The sequence below is a fragment of the Neofelis nebulosa genome, chromosome 2 (assembly GCF_028018385.1).
Source record: "Neofelis nebulosa isolate mNeoNeb1 chromosome 2, mNeoNeb1.pri, whole genome shotgun sequence".
In the NCBI taxonomy this organism is placed as follows: Eukaryota; Metazoa; Chordata; class Mammalia; order Carnivora; family Felidae; genus Neofelis; species Neofelis nebulosa.
Genome location: NC_080783.1, coordinates 35,588,068 through 35,606,580, shown reverse-complemented (window position 1 = coordinate 35,606,580; position 18,513 = coordinate 35,588,068). Strand labels below are relative to the sequence as shown.

Below are 18,513 nucleotides of genomic sequence, written 5' to 3'. Positions count from 1 at the left end.
AAAAATAGTGTCCACAACAGTTTCTTGCATGTAGTATGCACTCAGTAAATCGTTTTCACTGAATGAATGAACTGAAACCACTCAGCCCTATAAGCATGGGTGTAATTTACTTCTGATACAGCATACAAAAGTAGCACAAAAATAGTAAATAGGAGTGACAAAAAATTTAAACTATTTGGGTATCTGCTAGAAGTCTTAGTCATGTTTAGGGGCACCTGGGTGGCTTAGTCAGTTAAACGTCTGACTCTTGGTTTCAGCTCAGGTCATGATCTCACGGTTCGTGAGTTTGAGCCCCACATTGGACTCCATGCTGACAGTGTGGAACCTGCTTGGGATTCTCTGTCTCTCTTTCTCTCTCTCTCTCTGTCTCTCTGTCTCTCTGTCTCTCTCTCTCTCTCTCTCTCTCTTTTGCCCCTCCCCTGCTTGTGCTTTCCCTCTCTCTCTCTGTCCCCCCACCCCTCTCTCAAAATAAATAAACTTAAAAAAATAGAAGTCTTATTTGTGGTTAAAGCAAAACAGGGTTTCAGATACCAATGTACCTCATTTTCTTCTCTAAGAGGGTAAAGGAAGTGAAAAGAACTGATATTTTGGATCTGATTTTCACCAAGAGATTGGTTGGTAAAATAGAAGTAGAAGGAAACTTTATTCATTTATTCAATAATATTTGAGTGTCTACTGTGTGCTCAACATTTGGAAAATTGTGACCATGTCATTTTAGCTTTTGTGATAACCAAGGACCAGGTGATGGATATAGCCAGATGTGTACCACAGATTTTAGGAGGGAAATTTCACATTTCAGCGAAGAAATGGCCTGAAACTCTAGACTAAAGGGATGAGAAACTCAATTCTTCAAATGAAATTGGGGCTCTTGCTATGTGCTCTCAGTGTCATGCTAGATCAGGATTGCCTTTTCAGTCACTTCTTTTTTTTTTTTTTTTTTTGAGACAGAGAGGGACAGAGCATGAACGGGGGAGGGTCAGAGAGAGAGGGAGACACAGAATCTGAAACAGGGTCCGGGCTCTGAGCTGTCAGCACAGGGCCTGACGCGGGGCTCGAACTCACAGACTGTGAGATCATGACCCGAACTGAAGTCAGAAGCTCAACCGACTGAGCCACCCAGGCGCCCCCAGTCACTTCTATTTGTTGCAAAACTTCAGGCTTCAAGAGGGCAGGAGTGTATCTATCATGTTTATCTTTATATCCTAGTAAATAGGACAGAACATGGTACATAGTTGATACCCAATAAATCTCTCTCTCTCTCTCTCTCTCTCTGACACACACACACACACACATTTTATTGTATATATAATGAGTTAAGCAATAAACAGTAATGAAATTCTTATAATCATGAGTATTTTCCCAAATTATCAAAGCTAATGCACGAGCACGCACACACACACACACACACACACACACACACACACACATTTGTCAAGTCTAATAGTCTACAATGTTTTGAACATTTGCAACTAGAGGTTTGAATGTTCAAAAACAATGAGGAAGAGAGATGGCTATGGCTGCAAAGGGCATGCTCAGATTAACTCAATATAAAAGATTATTTAAAGAAGAATGCAAGGACAGGCAAATAACCAAGAACAAATACCAAAGAGAGAGATAATCCCATTAGATTGGTGTCAAGAAGCCTAAAGTCCAGAGTGAGCTGAATTATGTTAAAAAAAAAAAAAAAAACTAAAACAACAAAAGAGACTTAAAAAAGCTCACAAGGAACAATCCTACAAAAAATTAAAGTCATAAAGTAAAGTAGACATAGAACACTGGAATGCTCATGATGTCAAGTGTGTTATTCTCATTTTTGATAATGACATGGTTACAATTTCTGTCAAGAGTGGAATATTATTTTTAGTTGTACTTTTTACCATAGAATTTTGTTTTACTTTTGGAGAAAAAAGAACAAGAAAAGTACAGGACCTCTGATGGGCAAAACAAAGGACTGTACATCTCTTCTTATTCTTGGCTTTTAATCAAGGATCATGATTTCCCACCTGATAAGGGTAGAACAAAATGTGGATGAGGGAATTGAGGCCCACCGTAGCATTATACCAGATCCTAAGCCCTTCCTCACGGATTGGGGTCTCCTGGCCCAGATTGCAGCTATGGGACTGAGAACATCACATCTGTGACTCTCCCACTCCAGCCAGCCATCTTCAGGGAATGTCAGCAAACAGATAAAGCCCCAAATGCCTAGAGATTAGCAAAAAGAGAAAATGTAACATCTCAGCAAAATTTTAGAATTTATTCTGAAATTTTTTAGAATATTCAGAAAAGAAAGTGATAATTATTAGTCACCAGCAAGAAGTCCAGGGGGACTAAATGATACTCCTGGTCAATAAAGTAATCGGAATGCAAGATGAAGAAAATGTGGTAGTTATGGTAATATAGAAATATGATCCAGCCAGTTTTCACAATATCTCAAGATTTCATTGTGGATTTAATAGAGAAATATAAATGGAATAACAGTACTTAAATGAATTCACAAGTAGGCTTGCATAACCAAATCCAAAGAGTGCTAAAGAATAGGTCCATGTTATCACAGAGAGGGATCTATAGACCTTTATGTCCGTTTTATTCTAGATTTTTCTTTAGCAATGACTTCAATGATGATGAATTTGATAAAAATAATAGAAATAAAGGACACCTCTTAAAAACAGAAAACAAACTGAAGGTTGATGGGGGGGTGGGGAGGGGGAAAGTGGATGATGGGCATTGAGGAGGGCACTTGTTGGGATGAGCACTGGGTGTTGTATGGAAGCCAATTTAACAATAAATTATATTAAAAATAAAAAATAAAGTATTTAAAAAAATAACAGACACCTATTAGATTCTTAGGTGTGAAATACTGTTCAGTTACTCTGCATGCATCAGTTTATTTAATCCTTACAATAATCCAATGCAGTCAATACTTTTATCACCACTTTATATATTTTTTAAAGTTTATTTATTTATTTTGAGAGAGAGGGAGCCCAGGTGGGGGAGGAGCAGAGAGAGAGGGAGAGAGAATCCCAAGCAGGCTCTGCACTGTTAGCACAGAGCCCAATGTGGGGCTTGAACTCAATGAACCACGAGATCATGACCTGAGCTGAAATGAAGAGTCAGATGCTTAACTGACTGAGCCACCCAGGTTCCCCCTTATCTCCACTTTATAAATGAGTAATCTGCAGCACAGAGAGTTTAAGTAACTTCCTCAAGGTCACACATTTCTTAGGTGTCAGCACTGAGATTCAATCCCAGACTGTTTACTTAATGGCATAGTTTTATCAATGATATCCTTCAAGCTTGTTAATGACCAAAGTGAAATGTATAGCTGAAGTGGCAAGGTGTAGATTTGGTGTCCAAAAAAATTCTAGTAGACTGTAAAATTGGCTGAATTGATAAGATAAAATTAATTTGAAGTAAATATAACCTCATGCACTTAAGTTCCAAAAAAATCATCTGTAAAAGTAAGGACTGAGGAAATGAGACTTACTAATTGATTGAATGAGCATGTCTTAGGGGTTTCATTAATATAGGCTCATTATGACCAATGTACAGTGTGATGTGATTTCAATAAAATGCAATCTTAGGTTGCATTAAAAAAATAATAGGGGCACCTGGGTGACTCAGTCGGTTGAGGATCCGACTTCAGCTCAGGTCATGATCTTGTAGTTGATGAGTTCGAGCCCCACATCAGGCTCTGTACTGATGGCTCAGAGCCTGGAGCCTGCCTCGGATTCTGTGCCTCCCTCTCTCTCTCTCCCCCTCCCCTGCTCATGCTCTGTCTCTCTCTGTCTCAAAAATAAATAAACATTAAAAAAATTAAAAAAAAATAATAATAAAACCATAGAATCAATATATATACATACTGGTATATAATATTTTGGTACCTGATAGATATAACATAACAATATATATGGTATAGATATCATATATATCCGAGTGAGAATACTCAACGCTATGTCACATGAAGAATGAGTGTACTCTCAAAGTTCTAAAGGTCTGACAATACAAAATGTTTTGTCCATAAAATAGTTTAGAGATTTATGAAGTCCTTTCCAAGTCTAACATCTTGTGATTCTGTGAATGATTGTGTACTAGTATAGAGAAAGCATACTTAGGACAAATGTGACACTTGGGGAAGAGTAGTTAGATTTATGGGTTAACTGAAAGCATGACTAGGAAAGCATTGCATGGGAAGTTATAGGAAGGTGATTGACTCAGTTTTACCTAAGAATTTACTCACAACTAGCCTCATGCAGAAGAAGCTATGTTAAGAGGCATTGAATCTCCATCAGGGAATTTGTTTGAGAAGATGTTGGATGGCCACTTATTGAAGATATTGGAAAGGAGGTTCATTTACAGGTTAGGAAGACAGGAGAACTCTGAATCCCTTATAACTGCAGATTCTGGAAACATGGACAATTACTAGACCTTTCTTTGTGAAATAAGTAGTGAGGGATGGATGGTGAGTGTTGAAGCTGTTCCAGCTTGCAGGACTGTGAGTAAGTTGAGACCTGGAGATGCATTCCATGGGAGTCAGGTTGAGTTATGAACCAAATCAAACAAAAAAACTAAGTTACGCAGAAGGTATTCATGCCTTTCTGGTGACAATTTTCTTTAGATTTTGCCTTAATGGTAAGTCATATATTATTTTCCAACAGAGCCATATATTTGGAAGCATTTCCAGTCTTGTCTGCAAGCAGGCCTTTTCCGTGACCATTTTAGACTCCCGGGCACAAAGAGCCCAAAGGGAAGCTATCACTTCTGGGAGCATGCCTAGCAAGTGTCAGCTAGACCTAACTTGGTTTCAGTGTTCATTTCAACCTTTCAGACAATACGTGACTAAGACAGAATGAAACCATTCTAGATGCTTCATGGGAAACTTAGAGGAAAGACTGAGGAAAGATTACAAAACTAGTTTGTCTCCCCTTTTGGAATCCTGGAGAGATTCTCCAGGGGGAGAATCAAGGGACTCAGAGGTCCCCTATTTTCCTGAATTATAAGTGAATCCCCTCTCCGGCATCCCACTAAGTAGTCAACCAGCCTCTGCTTGAACAAATTCTGTGACAGGAGACACACTACTCTTAAGATTTGTCCTCCCTGAGAAGGGGAGAACAAAAGTTAAAACACAGACAAAACATTGTTCTTCCCATTGATAACTTTTTTGTCCCATTTGACTTTTTTTGCCAAGCCAGCTTTACATTTCTGATTCTAATTCTTGTGAATACAAAGATTTCCCAAGTGGAGTGAACCCATTAAATATAGTTTTTAAATTGTTTTCCTTTATTTGCATTGAACCAAAATAATGACAGTAGTCTAATAGAATAAGCACAAACTTGGGAATCAGTTTCAGAGGTTTTGAGTTCCTGCCTTGCTATTGACTGGTTCTGGGACCTAGGCCTTAACTTCTGTATGCCTACTTCCCCCATCTATGAAATGAAGATAATGATACTTACTTTGCAGGAGCATTGTGAGGACTTGGTGAAATAGACATAAAGAGATAAAATCCAGCCTGGTGCTTGAGGAGTCTATTTTGTTTGCTGTTGTATTCCTCAGCACCTAGGACAGTGCCTGGCAAAAGAAGGTGCTCACTAAGCATTTGTTGAATGAATGAATGAGCTCCCCATATGATAGCTCTTGCTAAAGGCATGGCAGCGTTATCAGATATGGGAAGCCTTTGTAAAGCAAGAAGCTGATTGATTGTTCAAAGGTTTGAAGGAGAATGCTTTGTCACAGCTAAATTTATTTTCTTCCCATAATGCAGCGTAGCTTCAGGATTTTTAAAAACTTAAACTAAAACTCTAAGCATTATTTAGTCTTTGTAGTCTTTCCTCAGTCCTTACCCTATGTTTTCCATGAGATATCTAGAGTGGTCTCATTCTGTCTAGTCATATATTGTTAGAAAGCTTGAAATGAAAAATGAAACCAACTGAAATCTGGCTGGCAGCCATTCAGAAATAGATTTTTTTTTAAGTAGATTAATTTCCAAAGACATTTTCTCTCTTTAATACTTACTCATATTTTTAAAAGAACCACTTAGTAAAACAAACAAGAGTGTCTTTTCAGCATCTGGTTATCTCTTTTTCAAGACTGAGTTTGGTTAAGTTGGTTATCTCCCAGGATGCAAAACCAGGTAAAAATAAAACCAAATGAAATATTCAATGTAATTTATGAGTTGCTTTCCTGGAGCGAAATGAAACTCAGCTACATAGCTTTTATTTGTTTTGGAGTGTATATTTAATATTAGTCAGATTAAAGAGTATATTTTTGCAAAACTAAAAGGACAAAGAATTAATTTGCTTCAAGTTGAAATAATTTTTTTTTAAAGTCAAGTTTCAATTCAGCATTTCAAAAATAATAGAGAAAATTGGGTCTAGTTTCAGAACCCATAACCAAAATGACAGAGGAATGGGTCAGAGAATTGGGGTGGGATGGGGATGAGAAGGAACTCTCCCATTTGCTAAAAGGAAAACAAAACAAGGACATTATCTCTTTGCAGCATTATGAACACAACAAGCATACAGTTGAAACCACACCATATAACACCTTTCACGTATTGCTTTCTGTTGTCATCTAATCGCTTACTGCCTGCTAGTCTTATCTCTCTTCAGAGCCAATCTTAAAATTATACTGCATTACAATAAGCTGAACACATTGCATCTAGCCAAGATACATAGTGGGCCCCCAATAAATATTTATCAATTGACTTCTCTGCACTATGGAGGTAGGCTTTCTTTCTGGCCTCACATGTGACTTACTTGTTTCTGCCGGAGAGGTTTCAGTTTTGCTTTTCTTCTTACCTAAAAGGCTATTCCCATTAATTGCCACTACTTCCTTAAAGTAGTACCAAAGAGCACCTCGCCTCAGGAGCTCTAATATACCCACCTAAATTAAAGCTGTCTTCCCCTCTAGAAGCCCCTTTAATAAACATGATTAGTCATTTCAGAATGATTTAAGATTCCATTACTGGCATTCTTAGTTCTCTTGATTCTGACCAAGAGAACCGACGCCCCATAACATGCACTCCTCAAGAATAGGCATCGAGTACCATTTCCCATATCACACACACGTGTGGATGCCCCTCTACATGCAGTGTCCAGCCCATGGGGAACTCACTCAAAGGATATGTTCTGAGGCTGGATGATGAAATTTTTAGCATTAGTAAAAAATCAAACAACTCTAATTGCTTGTCTCTATCAGTCTGCCAAGAATGGGTATAAGTGGAATCAAGGCTGTGAGAGATGGATCTTTTTCATCAAACAAGTGATCAAAACCTAATACATTTATACCTGAAAATTGCTTTAAGGTAAATTGGATGACTAACAGAAAGTCTTCCAAAGGGAAATAATGTATTATATTTATTTGAGAGGCCTGTACAATATTTGAACTACTGTACAAAAAACCAGTTTTGATTCAATCTTTATAAAAATGATTTGGAAGAGATTAAGCTACATATTGCTGAGGCCTGTAGACCATTGTAAGCATTTGGTGCTTTCCCAACTTCCCCCAGTGTGAGTTGAGCTGCAGGGCAGGCTAGAGCTCAGTGCAGGGAGAGATGGTGCAGTGTCTGTCTGCTCCCCTCTTACAGCTTCATGCTGTAAACTAAAGGAGTAAGCAGGCAGGCCATGGGAAAGGGTTACAAAGAGCCCTTACTGTCCACAGCCAAAAAAAAAAAAAAATGTGTATCTATGGGTAGAGTTAACAGGGATATATAAATGGTAAGGGTAGTGGTTCAGTGTATTTAGCATTGGGTTGAAAAGCAACTATTTTTTGTTTTCTCATATTCCATAGAAAGGGTACAATTTCAGTCTTCTCTTTTGGACAGAGTGTATATAGGTTTTGATAGAGGGGAACTAGCAGGCCAGTCTGGTGCCCTGGTTACCCCAAATACAAGACTCTGCATGAAGAAGTGGTAAAATAAGTAACAGACATTGGGGAAGTCACCTGGTTAAAGAGTTGGGATATATGGGGTTCGATATGGGAAGATGTGGAGGGCTTCAGTGCTCATGATGGGACCTTGGCTCTGAGAATGACCAACACATTGCAGGTTTGGTAATACGAGGAGAGGAGGATTAGGAGTGAATTGGAGTGTGTGTAAAGTGACATGACTAGAACAACATTTGACAAAGCTGGGTTTAATGGTGGCGTTTAAAGTGATAACCCAGTCCTAGGTGTTGAAAACTAGGGAATGAATTAGTAAAGATTCACTGCAACCAAGAAGGGAAAAACAGAATGAGAGGACATTTATTCCTCTTTTTTCCACGTCTTTCCTGAACATTTACTTATCAAACGCATTCTCCTAAGTATTTTGGAAAAGAGAAAGAAGTGTAATTTATCAGAGATAGGCTTGTTAGAGGGAAGGGATTCTTTTTGTAATTCATTAAATCTATTAATCTTGTACATTTGAAATGCTTTAAAGGACTTTACTAATTTTCCCATTACAGCATATTTCAGGTGACAGATTTTTATTTTTTATTACAGTTAGAAATTGAAAGAAAATTTACTAAGATAGTAAATATGACCTGTAGAATTTTTAGCATATCATAAAATGGTCAAAATGAGTTTTTATTATGTGTGATTGCATTAGAATAAACCCAAGGGCATTAAAATCATATTAATTCTCTCTTTTTTATCCATCTTAATACAATTAACCTGAAATCAGAATGTATAAAAGGAGATTTAGTAATTTTTAAGTTGTTCTCTAATTAGCTGTAAGGCTTTATTTGAACTTTGCTCTTTCTATATTGTAATTGTTTATTGTCCTCTGAAGACAAGTACCTTAGCTATGAATTTGGTCACCAGAGCACTGATCACATCTGGCTATCCCCACGGCCAGAAACTGTGACCTGGCATGAGTTTCCAATCCATCCTAGGGGAACAGGTATTCGTGAAAAACAACACGAAAAACAAATGACCCTGTGGACATAGCCCTGAGAGTTTGCGTCCTTCGTAGTAATGCTGCATTTGGGCCTTAGCCTGCCACCCACTCCCCTCCAGAGCTGCCCCCATCCTGTAAGGTGGCAGTGTCCGAGATGGAGGTTAGGGAAAGTGGACATATAAGGGCAATTTGTCTTTGGAAGGTTGTGTTTCAAGGGCCAGCTCCCTCGCTGGCTTGATGCATGACCGTGACCTCTTAAGGCTTAGTTTCTCATCTGTAGAATGAGGATTATAGGAAAGCAACCACACAGGCTATGGAGGAATCTAGTGAGATTATTTCTCTATTTCTATTTATTTTGTGTGTGCCAAGCACTGTTTTAATCACTTTTACAAATATGAACTCGTTTCATCCTCATTGCCACCCAGTGAGGTACTTATTATTATTATCCTCATTTTACCGGTGAGGAAACAGAGGCATAGAGACGTGGAGTAATCTGCCCAAATCCCAAAACTAGTAAGAGGCAGAATTGAGTTTCAAATTTGGTAAATTGTAATTATTTGTTTTCTAGCATAAGAAGATAAGGAAGAAGCTGAATAGCAGAAAATAGGCAGTTTCCTCTCTGCAATCAGTTAAGGGCCCAAGATGCTATGCACGTTGTAAAAAGCACCATAATTCATGCACATGCCTCTGCCACTCTGCCAAAGGGCCAGCTGGGGGTGGGGGTGGGGCTCCCTGGTGACTTTGCCTGTGGGTGGTTACTGACATGGTGGGGACCAAGACAGGCCTGACCCTAAAGAGAAACAGCACCTTTCTGACAACATGTTGAACTTACAGGCTGGGTTTTTATTTTTATTTTTATTTTTATTTTTATTTTTATTTATTTATTTTTTTTTTTGGGACAGAGAGAGACAGAGCATGAACGGGGGAGGGGCAGAGAGAGAGGGAGACACAGAATCGAAAACAGGCCCCAGGCTCCAAGCCATCGGCCCAGAGCCTGACGCGGGGCTCGAACTCACGGACCGCGAGATCGTGACCTGGCTGAAGTCGGACGCTCAACCGACTGCGCCACCCAGGCGCCCCCAGGCTGGGTTTTTAAAAATCAAACCAGCAAACATAGGTATCGTATATAGGATTAACTTGCCTGCAGGCAAAACAGATGTAACAGTTAAGAAAGCCTTGCCCATTCTGCCCTCCAGCCCCCCACCCATGGTTATCCCCACCCTCATACGCCTCACATTGGCTTTTCACTGGTAAAGACTGAATGTTCACCATGAGAACTTCATTCCTCTGAGCAAGAGCATGACCCCTCGTAAAATGTATATACATGTGGACATGGTAGCACATTATTCATTTAGTGCAGAATTAGCCAACAGATGCTTCCAGTTAGGTCTGGAACCAAGAACAGGTTTTATTTATTTTTTTAAGTTTGTTTATTTATTTTGACACAGAGAGAGAGAATCCCAAGCAGGCTCCATGCCATCAGCCCAGAGCCAGACGTGGGACTCGATCTCAGAAACTGGGAGATCATGACCTGAGCCGAAATCAAGAGTCTGGCATTTAACTGACTGAGCCACCCAGGCACCCCTAAAACCAGGAACAGGTTTTAGAAGGGGGAGGGGAGAGAGCAAGCCTCAGGGTATAGTGCCAGGAATGTTTGCTAATTGATTCATATGCTGCACGAGTGTCACAGGAAGATTAGAAGCCTTTAGCAGATGACCATACCCAGAAACTGACCTTTGGAATGATGACTGGAGTCCCAGCCTGTACTGTCTCTTAGCCTCTGGGGCAGTCAGTGTAAAAGTTGCAAGTTCAGTCTTACAGTTACGCCTTCCCTAAGATAAGAAGAATGAAGAACTGGGCATTCACTAACAGGGACCCAAAGGCAAAAGCACTGGCCAGTTTTACATAAAGGGAACAAGCCGTTTCTCAGAGGGTGAGTCCTTCTGAGCCTCAGGTGGCTGAGGCCACCAGCCTACTGCTGGTTACTCAGCCACACCCGGGATCCGGCTACCTACCCTGTTTCTGACTCCACCTGCGTCACTACTGCGATGACGTACTGGTCATGGTAAAAACGTGTTGATAAAGGTGGGCCAGTTGGGGAACAGGGCTTATCTGCGTGTTGACAAAGCCAGAAACTTGGGCTTTGCGCTGGGAGCTGATTTAGAACACACCAGGAAGCCTTAAAAAGTGAGTTGAGGTTGATTTTGTCGGAAAGTCCCAGGAGTAATTATGTCCAGGAGTTTGGGGGTTGGGGGTGGGGTTGGTGTCATTGTGTTAGAGGGGCTGGCTGCTGGTGGGTTCTCTCCTGCTGGATAGTGAGGCACTGCCTCAGTTTCCTAGTATTCCTTTCCCACCAAATGCCAGTACATGTAAGGTAGACATCTTCTACTGTCTTTACTCAGTCAGTGCCAGTGCCATTTCAAGACAGTAGGAAAAACCTTTCTCTGCCCCTCTGAGAAAATCATTAAAAGTTTCCTAAAAGAGTTCTGACTTAATGAATTAGGAATATTGTGAGCTCCTTGGAACAGAGGTTTCTGAAACCAGACTCTGCACTGAAAAGATGATGGTTTCTCTACCGGTGTTTATTCCGTGACAAATAAGCCAGCTTCCCGAGTTGGCTTTGAACGTGTAGCCTTTCTTTGCCAAGTTTAGTTAGGACTTCTCTTTGCCATTCTGGAGTTATATTGCAGAACCATAATGCATGTTTTCTTGGGAGATGAATATCTATGTTTTCCTTATAAAGTTGCTATAAAAAGTTTTAAGAAAGTATACAGCCCCTGCTGACTGCACACATGCCTCCAGCCCTCCACTATGCCTGGTCTCTGCCAGGAGACTTGCAGGCTGGGCAGACCACAGTCCTGATTCTGAGCCCTGCCCAGAACCTTAAGCCAGCTCAATTCCAACTCTGATTTCCTGAGTCCACACTCTGATTTCCTTCACCACCTCCTCATCTGGCTCTTGTCTGTGTTTTTGTGTATACATCTGTCTCCATCCAGTAATACAAGGAATCAGGAGGTCCAAGCTGAGAGCTCAGCTCAGGCACTTACTAGCAGTGTGACTTGAGTAAGTAGCTTACTCTCTGTCACTCCATTTCTTTTTTTTAATAAAATGAGGATAGTATACTCCATAGAGTTATTATGAGAATTAAATGGGTTAATATATGAAAAGTGCTTAGTGCTGTATCGGGTACACAGTAAGAATTCAGTAAGTGTTACTTTGTAACCACTGACAGCATTCCCCATAGAGCCAGGTACATCCAAGGTGTTTAGTGAATGTTTGTCAGATAATAAGAAAAAGCATTGCCCTCTCTGTAGGGATTGCCCATGGCTAGTTGAAGAACTGGGAGCAAGGGAAGAGAGGGAAAGCGTGTTCTTTTTCAGCATTTGGGGAGTCTGTGTAAGGCAGTTGGTGCTCAGGTGTGCGAAGAACTTGCTTGGTTTTTTGTCCATACCCCTCTGGGATTAGAGATTCGTTCAATGGGCAGTAAGGGTATGGGGGGCAAACTAGCGTAATCTGCAGAGAGAGAAACTATTATGGCGTGCTTGGAGAGGATAGAATTTCTTCTTCTGAACCTCATAATGCCAGTCACTTCACCTTTCCTGAGGCTTCTCTGAGGATAGGCATGTTTTAAAGACTTGAGCTGACATCACTGCATCTTGAAACATAATTGAACTGCTGGTACAAGTAGGTACTCGCACCAGGCCCGGGTCACCCATATCTCTATGGAAACACGTGTTTGCTTGAAAGCCCCTCGATCAGAAGCAGAGCCTTCCAGGAGCCAGCGTTGGGTCACTTTTAGAAAAAGGCATTTATTTATATTCTCAAGCTGTCAAAGACCTATGAAATGAAATCATTTCAAATTAAATAGGAAAATCTTGCCACAGCTGAATGCTAATAAAGCCTGCCACACACCCACCCCGTGTGCTTGCAGTGCCTGAGATCTGCCGCATTCAGTTTAGCTGGCCTTTGCTCTTTTGCTTCCATTTACACTCTGCTGGCGTGGAGAGGTGGTTTGGCACTTTATGCAAAAATGGTTAATCTTCATTCATACGCCTTTGCCAGTACTAAAATGGAAAAATTCAAAGCTGGGCCGGCCATAAAGTGTGCTTTGTGCTCTTCTCTGCTGGCTCTGGGTGTGCAGCATATACAAGGGCGCACAATTGGGATGACTCTGCCCTCCTACCCCCGCTGTGGGGCTGTTGAGTGAAGACGTTCTCCCATAGAGGTCTGAAACTTGCATCAGCACATCTTGCCCTAGATGCGCTCAAGTGATATTCTAAGTGATTGGAAGCTTTTATCTGCCTCTGGAAGCAGGCCTTTTCAAATAAGTATTGACTGTTAATGACCTGTTTAAATAAAACATTCAATTTTCTTTCTTCCCCCCACAAAGAACTTCGTAGGCAGCGACATTTCTAAACCAAAGGCTAACCCTGCCTTTCAAAAGAGGCAGAGCCTGGGCTTTTAAATGTGAAATTTTTTCTGACATTTGCCCTTAAAATGCTTTTCAGCAAAGTTGTTCTAACAGTGAGTTTAGTACATTGAAGTGTCTTTGAATAAAAATGCAACCTTGAGGGGTTTTTTTTCCCCCTCCGAATTAGCAAAATTAAACAAAAAAAGTCTAGGTAAGTATCTTTATATGAAATTCATATTTTAATCACCATTCTCTGTTTCATTGTTTATGTGTCCTCATTCCTAATAATTAAAGCAGCTTTCCTCTAAGGAACAAGGCACTGCACAAGAACTTTTATTAAACTGTGGGAATTAAACCACAGAAGAAAGAGCTAAAGCACTTGGAATATAAGAGACCTCAGTAATTACAGCACCAGATAAGGGGCAGCAAAGGACTGAGGGAAAGGGAAGAGGGCACAAAACAGAAGAGAGGGCTCAGGCAACAGGAAAGTCAAGCAACAGAGAACCTATGTAACGTTAAATTTAAGCGAAGCCCCAGTTTCATAGAAGGAACACTATTTCCCTCTTCAGCTGGCATGCAAGTACCCCTGGTCATGCTTGGGGGACTGGACAGTTAGTCCGTGACCAGTTTAAAGGTGATCTTTACAGGAAGACAGCCTAGTACATTGGAGACAGCCCCCATGCTTTTTTTTTTTTTTTTTCAGGTGGATTTTTAGCTTTCTGCTGCCTTCGCTGCTAAGTGCTCCCTTCATTCCCAGGACCCTTACACACTTGCAAGGTCTGAGAGCTGAAAAGGGCCACAGAGGTCTTACTCGGAAGGGTAGAGAATATGCCACCCCAAAATGTGATTGTAGGAGTTCAGGACGTACTACCAAAATATGCCACCTTGACCTATTGATTATTGTGAGCTCTCAGCATTTGAAAAACAGCAAAGGCAGGGAGAGGCTATCTCTGAACTTCCCTCTGGCAGTTTTGTCAACCAACTTAGACTGTTGACTCCTGTCATGCCTAAACACGTTGGTTACAAACTATCAGATCTCTCGTCTTTCCTCAAAATCATTTGCTGTCCTCTGAGAGGCCTATCCCTCCCCCTTCCCTGTTAACATGGTATTTAATTCTGAATTCTAAGCCACAGTGAGAGCGCCTCACTTTCCCCTGCGTACCTCCCTTCTATACGTGAGTGCACATGTTAATAAACTTCTGTTTGTTTTTCCCTTGTTAATCTGTCTTTTATTATAGAGGGGTCTCAGGTAAGAACTCAGAAGGGCATAGGCAAAATTATTTCACTTCCCTTATAACTCCAGCCTCTTGTTCTACAGCTGGAGACCTGAGCCCCTCATGCTATATACTGTGATGATCTAGAACCTTTCTTCAGATGTCCATAAGGATGTGGTGCCCCATATAGACAGACCTGTTGAAAACTTACCTGACCTGTTTCTCATTCTCTCAGAGCACTGCTCTCTGCTGAGGGCCAGTTGACGGCAGTGCAGTAAAATAAATTAATCTGTTACAGTGCACCTTCTTCCAGAGGTAATAGCGTGCTGTAATAAACCGAGTAAAAATGCAGATGTCTGTTAAGTTTATACAGGTTAGGAACTGGCACTCTGGGAGACCGTTGGACACTCTGTTTTGACTGAGAAGCTTTTTGCTGCTTCCACCAATCACATCAAGGGATTGACTTCCAACTCACAAGATCTGTCCTGATTCTTCTCTCTGAGGCAGCCATGAGAAAATGTCTCAGGAGCTACCCACATGATCACAACACTGTCTAGGCTGTACCGAAGTCACATACATAGACACTGTAACTACTTTAATTTAGAAAGAAGAAGCAGTTAAAACATTAGGCCCTGGAATGTCATGGAGCCCCTGGGCAGCATTGGAGAGCCAAGGAAACACTTTGTTGGCTCAGGGCCAGCTAAATGCAGCTTTCTACACTCTCGTCTGAGGTAGGAAGCCGCAGGAAAACAGCCATCTCTTTATAACAAGTATATTCCTGTCCATTCCTGTGTGAGTTTAGCAGTTTTGCTCTGCAGTTTGTATGCCCTGCATAGATAACAAGGCATATATCACATGCCTGCCTGGCCTGAGAAGCCAAAGCCTGGGATGGGTTCCATTCTCTTTGCAGAATTCTTGCTGCAATTCATATACACTGAGCCCCATAACTTGTTTATGATGATTTTGAGGTGCTCTAAGTGGACTCCAGAGTCAGTGCCTGGGTTTGAATCCTGGCCCTGCCACTCTGGCTTAATTACTGAATTCCTAGGCCTCAGCTTTCACATGTGTGAAATGGGGGGATAATCATCATTTTTACTTTATAGGGGGAGCATTAACTGAAAAAAATGTGTTGAGTACTTAGCGTGCCCTGCATTATAACTACCCCATAAGTGTGTTAATTATTAATAGTATGTTGGTGGAAAGATCATTCTTTAATGTAATTTGTGGGAAACTGGGCCCGCATTTATCTCTCTAGGCTTCTATAAGAATCTGTTTGTTGTGTGTAGTGATTGAGATCAAGGAAGAGGCCCTTTCTTAATATTCCCAGGATGGAGACTCTGGAGTAGTGGCTCTCAGAGCTTAGTTTGTGTGCATCTGAATGCCCTGCTGTGGGGATGGGGGGGGGGGGGGGGGAGTGGGGGGGGTAGGGGCAGGGGTGGGGAGGGCTAAATGTTGATTGCTGTGCGCCTGCCCCAGAGCTTCTGATTCATTCTGTCTATAGCGAGAGACAGAGAATTTGCATTTCTACCAAGTTCCTAGGTGCCGCTGATACTGCTCTTCTGGGAATCAAACTTTCAGCACAGCTGCTCCAGGACTGCACTTTCCAGTAGGGATATAATGTAAGCCGCATAGGCCATTTACAATTCTCCAGTAGTCACCTTTAAAAAGGTATAAAGAGGGGCATCTGGGTGGCTCAGTCGGTTAAGAATCTAACTCTTAGTTTCGGCTCAGGTCATGATCTCACAGTGTGTGAGTTCAAGCCCTACATCGGGCTCGGTGTTGACAGCTCAGAGCCTGCTTGAGATTCTCTCTCTCTCTCCCTCTCTCTCTGCCCCTCCCCCACTCACTCTCTCGCAAAAATAAATAAATAAAACTTTTAAAATATTGTAAAAAAAATTTTTTAAATGGTAAAAAGAAATGGGTAAAATTAATTTTTATGTTGCATTTGATGTAACCCAGTATGTCCAATATTATCATTTCAACACGTAATAGGTATAAAAAGTATTGAGACAGTTTGCATTACTTTTTTGTAGTAAGTCTTTGAAATCTGGGATATATTTTATAGCCCCAGCACATTCCAGTGCAGTCTAGCCACAGTCAAATCTGGCTTTGCATGAAAATGACCTGGGGGGGTTGCTTTTTTCAGGCCTCAAACCCCCCATACCACTTGGCATTGGGGCCCAGGAATCTCTGTTTCTAAAAGCTCTCCAGGTGATTCTCATGATCAGCCAGAAAGCCAGTCGATCCCCATCTTCTATCAACTTGCTCATTTACCTACTCTGCACCTTATTGTCAGGATGTCTGACACTTAACCTATCCCCTTCAGCTATATTATGATGATTTATGAAATACTCTGTGAACAGCTCTAATTATGCATTGTGACCTTTATACTTTTATAGATCATGGGAGAACTTTGCATAAATGATCTTGAAAAAAATTGTTAAAATCGTTATTTAAAAATTTTTCTTACATATCACCTCTGGTTCCCTGAATTCAATTCAAGAAAAGTGATGTAATACCTGGGAAAAAGAAAGTGACTCTAAGAGCAGTAATAGGTTTTAGAGAAACAAAAGTGAAACTTTATTACTGTCTACCCAGTAAAACATGAGGGAAACGGAGTCAGAAAGCAATTTGGCATTTCAATAACTTGTTTTCACTTTTTATGTTGAATATGATTGTGTGAGCATTATAGATACATATATTTTTTAAACTCAGAATTTGGTAGTTGATTAGATTGTCACATATATTAAATTTCACTGAATTGTATTAATTAGAAATGCTGAAACATATTTGCTATTCAGGTTTATTTTTCATAAAGAATATTTATCTTTGTTATAAACGAATAGATTTTTCTGACTGTCATTAATGTATATTAAGTAAGATCTTGCATAATGAATAGTACAGTTTGATATAACTTTGCACATGAAGTGATTGGTAACCATATTTGTGGGTTATTAATTTTACACTGGAGAAGTATAGAGATGATATATTGGTGGTAAATTGTGAAATTCTTTTCTTTGGGGTTGATATCTTTTCCTAATAAGTTTTGACTTTGGAATATATTCCAAAGTACTATTTGTATATGTAATATATAACTAATATAATGTATAATATATAACTATTTGTTACATATTTCTCTGGGATGTATATAAAACTTAGATGGTATCTATGTATGTTTGTAATGTTATTACTAAAAGCTAAAGTACAACTTTAAGGAAAAAAATTTCAAGCAACATCTAAGCTATTGAAATGTTACATCAATATCAAGAATTTCTGGTTATTTTAATTTTATATTGATTGATATGTATGGAACATGTATTTACGGATTTGAATGATTAGGCTTTAGTAACTAGTCAGTTCTGAGAACACTCTTAAGTGATAGTAGGAATTAGAAACCAGGATTTAAAAGCTCTTTTGATCAAAGTAAGTTAGGATATGGTCATCAGTTGTGTCCAGTAGTGATAAGTTACCAAGTGTGTCACCACGTGTGATGTGAGGTGTGTTGCTCCCAAACACCTATCACTCACAGCATTAAACGATTCTCAGATTAACTCAGGGGTCTGCAACTATAAGGGCTGGGATTTCAAGTTGTCAGTCTCTGGGCTTGTTTTGTTACTTTGGAGGAGATGACAATATGTGTAGTGGAGGAAAAGATCTTAACTATCTAAGTGAAACAATTAAGATTCGGATCAAATTGATCTGACTGTCCAGAAAGAGTTCGTAGCAAAACACAGAATCCCAACAGAATAGAGGCACAGCATAGTATCATTTTCAGAGCGGAGAGGGAGTCGGCTCTGGAAGGGTAATGGGCATATGATGCCATGCCAGTGTGAGGTGTGCTTCACAATAATCCAGAGGTAGTGCCAAACCGAGGGTGTGGACATTTAACAAGGACCTTCAGCACACTGATAATCAACCTTGCCCTAATGTTTGTCCTTATCAATAGAACTGTTTGACTGTCTAGCCATTTAAACTCTTAATTCTTTAAGTTTTATTTAGATTAAAATCCTCCATCT

General features: G+C 40.3%; 1 protein-coding gene and 1 long non-coding RNA gene across 9 annotated transcripts in view; one reads left to right on the top strand and one right to left on the bottom strand.

Moving 5' to 3' along the window:
* SPATS2L (spermatogenesis associated serine rich 2 like) overlaps nucleotides 1-18,513 on the top strand; it is a 166,517-nt gene that overhangs the window by 61,212 nt on the left and 86,792 nt on the right. The window contains exon 1 of one of the 8 annotated variants that reach the window (XM_058709920.1): nucleotides 10,682-10,805. The exons of 6 other annotated variants lie outside the window; for them this stretch is intronic. The gene's annotated coding sequence lies outside the window, so the exon portion shown is untranslated. Of the gene's footprint in view, nucleotides 1-10,681; nucleotides 10,806-10,934; nucleotides 11,060-18,513 lie in introns of those variants that run through there. One more of the 8 variants, XM_058709911.1, reaches the window with a different exon arrangement.
* Nucleotides 2,000-6,904, bottom strand: LOC131500668 (uncharacterized). Its single transcript, XR_009256416.1, has 3 exons — nucleotides 6,753-6,904; nucleotides 5,451-5,565; nucleotides 2,000-2,202 (listed from the first exon to the last, which is right to left on the bottom strand). It is a non-coding gene; the product is annotated as an uncharacterized LOC131500668 (long non-coding RNA).